This window comes from Morone saxatilis, unplaced genomic scaffold, assembly GCF_004916995.1.
Source record: "Morone saxatilis isolate NCDOM2014 unplaced genomic scaffold, NCSU_SB_2.0 Contig4, whole genome shotgun sequence".
In the NCBI taxonomy this organism is placed as follows: Eukaryota; Metazoa; Chordata; class Actinopteri; family Moronidae; genus Morone; species Morone saxatilis.
In genome coordinates this window covers 13888926-13892804 of record NW_023339984.1, presented here as the reverse complement: position 1 = coordinate 13892804, position 3879 = coordinate 13888926, and positions in this window count along the sequence as shown.

Sequence of the window (3879 nt, the reverse complement as noted above, 5' to 3'; positions counted from 1 at the left end):
AGATCTACAAGAACAATCACTCAAGCCTGTGACCCATCATCACCAGCAAGCCCCCTCAGCTGCTAATGCGAGGAAACTCAGTGTTCCTGCCAGCTGCAGCAAGAAGACAGGTGTACGTGCGCTTGGCTGCCAAATGCATATGTTTGGGGAACTGACTACCATACAACTTTCAGTGGGCTTTTTGGCTCACTCAGATGTGATAATTGATAGGCTGTATATCTACGCATCCCCTGCTTGAAGGTTGAAAATCCAATGGATCACTGCAAAACTGCTGTCTGTTATCTCAATCTAGTTGGCGCATTTATTGGGTTTTCCTGAAATGTGGCCACAAACAATCATGAATTTTATGACCACACTGAATATTGCAGCGAGTAGAAAATGTACGGATGTTATTTGCAGGTTTCGTCAACAGAAAGGGCCATATTGAGTTGTAGCTGTGAAATGTCAAAGTTGAGCCATAATAATGATCCCGAGGCCGAAAAAGGTTATCATGATACTTTCTTGAATTGTGTGTATGGGGCAGCTAAAAATGACTGAATGTGCACTGTTCATAGCTGTGACCTATCACATTTAGGTATTACCTAACAACAAGGGGGGAGAAAATAATTATGTTGTTATAATGAAGATATTTAAGTAAAAGCTTGAAATGATTTTTACAGCTAACTGGGTGTGGCAATTAGACGATTGAACAAAAGTTCCGTAACCAGATTTGCCTTCTTCTGATGCGTAACTTAGATTACTTAGTGTTGACAGTGCTTTAGCGACTTTGTTTTAAGCCAGTTTTTACCATGTTTTAATTGCTTTGATGTTTTATGTTGCAAGAAACTTTCCATGCGAGATGCGAAGTGTTAGGTTATGATGAAAGACAATAAACGCTGCTGCTGAAAGCGAAGCCGAAGTGGACTGATTTACCTTTTTTACACATTCCAACACACACCTGCAGCTCTTCTCAAAGTGATTCAGCAATACACAATTATACATTGTCTAATAATATTCCATAACTGGGCTTACTGTGGCCATGTTATGGGTTATTGTCTGTGGCTCTGTGTAGGACATACACTAATAATTAAAGATAATTAACCACTGAAGATTAATAATACACTCGTAAATGGGCCACCACCTCCGTTATCTAGTGCTGGATAATCGAGGAAATTAAACCATAGCATCTAATCAAATCAATTAATACTCCGATATTCAAATTCAATCTCATTTCTAAAGTGGTGAATTCTTGCCACGATTCCTCGATTTCCCCGCCACAAAACTCAGACTGCACAGACTCAGACATATGGTTAAAATGTATTCATGTTTATGACTAAATATAATGCAGTGCTAGGGATGAGGAATGATAATGAAATGAAGCTGATAGTATACACAAACAACAATCAACAGTAATATGGTGGACAATATATGAATTATTGATATTGGATGATTCAGAGCGATGACTGAATTTTTAACCGGTGGCAAATTTAAAATATTACGGAGCTAATTAGGAAATTTACCAGACCCTTAATAAAAGGGAAAAAAAAACCCTCTAAGCTTAGGACCGATGCTGACCAGAGCTATAGACGCCGACACAACTCTTGTTCATTTGGGTCGTGAACCCAGCAGTGTGTGCAGCTTTAAGCCTACTTTGGTCGTAGACCTATGGAGGGACTTCAGGAGGTTTCCTCCCCGCTGGCTACTGCAAGGCTGCTCCGGTTCACACACATGAAAAGAGTTGGCTGTCCGGTCCTATAAGCTCTGGTCAGCATCGTCTAGCTTAGGAGGTTTTTTTCCTTTTATTAGGGTCTGCGTAATTTCCTAATTACTCCGTAATATTTTAAATTTGCCACGGTTACAAATTCATCATCGCCCTTCTGAATCATCCAAATCAATAATTCATTATATTTGCTCCACATATTCTTGTGCTTGGAATTGTTGTTTGTGCTATACATATCACTTCATTTCATTATCATTCATTCCTACACCATTATCATTTAGTCAATAAAACATTAATACATATTTAACCATTATGTGCTGAGTCTGGTGCAGTCTTGATTTTGTGCGGAAATCAGGAATCGCTGGGGAAAGAATTCACCACTTTAGAAATGAGATTGAGATATTGAATATCGAGTATTAAATTGATTTGATTAGATCTTATTGGTTTATTTCCTCCGGATTATCCAGCAACTAGATAACGGAGGTGGTGCCCCATTTACGAGTGTATTATTAATCTTCAGCTGGTTAATTATCTTATTATTAAGTGTATGTCTACACAGCACCACAGACATAAACCCTAACGATGCCACAGTAAGCAGTTATGGAATATTATTAGACAATGTATAATTGGTATCCTGAAATCACTTTTGTAGAAGACTGCAGGTGTGTGTTGGATGTGCTAAAAAAGTAATCATCACTATCGCTCAGCCCTTCAGGCACACGTTTATTGTCTTTCATCATAACCTAACTTCGCATCTCAAGTTCTTGCAACATAAAAACATAAAACAATTAAAACATGGTAAAAACCGGCTTAAAACAAAGTCCTAAGCACTGTCAACACTAAGTAATCTAAGTTACCATCAGAACAAAGCAAATCTGGTTACGGAAACTTTTGTCAATCGTTAATTGCCACACCCAGTTAGCTGTAAAAAATCATTTCAAGCTTTTAACTTAAATATCTTCATTATAACAACATAATTATTTTCATCCTTGTTGTTAGGTAATACCTAATGTGATAGGTCACAGCCATAAAAATCACATTCAGTCATTTTTACTGCCACATACACACAATTCAAAGAAAGTATCATGATAACCTTTTTCCCTCGGGATCATTATTATGCTCAACTTTGACATTTCACACTACAACATCATATGGCCTTCCTGCTGACATCAACCTGCAAATAACATGTACATTTTCTACTCCTCAATATTCAGTGTGGTCATAAAAATCATGATTGTTTGTGGCACATTTCAGGAAAACCCAATAACATGCCCAATAGATTATGAGATACAGACAGCAGTTTTCAGTGATTTTGGATTTTCAATCTTCAAGCAGGGATCAGTAGATATACAGCCTATCAATTATCACATCTGAGTGACCAAAAGCCCACTGAAAGTTGTATGGTAGTCAGTTCCCCAAACATATGCATTTGCAGCCAAGCGCACGTACACCTGGTCTCCTTGCTGCAGCTGCAGGAACACTGCGTTTCCTCCATTAGCAGCTGAGGCTTGCTGGTGATGATGGGTCACAGCTATGAGTTGATTGTTCTTGTAGAGTTTCAACACTGCCATATGTCCTCCTCCAGCATGATAGAAGATGGAAAAGTGATAAACACCTGCAACAGGTGCGATGAAGATACCTGTGGAAACAATAGTGTGTTTATATTAATTTTTTAAATGACAACCTTGAGTTCAGGTTTTTTGTTTGTTTGTTTTTACTGTTTGGCTTGCCTAACATCACATTAACTCTTCTGGGTTGAACATTTATGTCTCATGTGTTTCCTCAGGTGCTAAAACAGCTCAGTATTAAGCCACAAGAGTCCCGTCAATTCCGCCATACATCTGATCTCACATTTATAAAAATAAACAATTATTTCTTGACCCTGCGAATGATGTGATTGACACCACTTAGACATTTTTATTTGCTGCAATTAACTCAACAATTTATTTAATCATGGTTGTCAAGACAGCTGCCACGGCTCTGTTTTGCCTATTAATCCTCAGACTCTGCCACCTGACTCTCACGTCACCTGTTTCCACTTTCCCTCATCAGACCTGCACTATATTTACTTGATTATTTCTTTATACCTTCCTGTTGTAAGTGTCAGTTATGCCTTTGATTTCTGGCCTCTGTAACCTGCCTGTAGCCAGAACCCTGAAACCATACCTTTTTACTTTTGT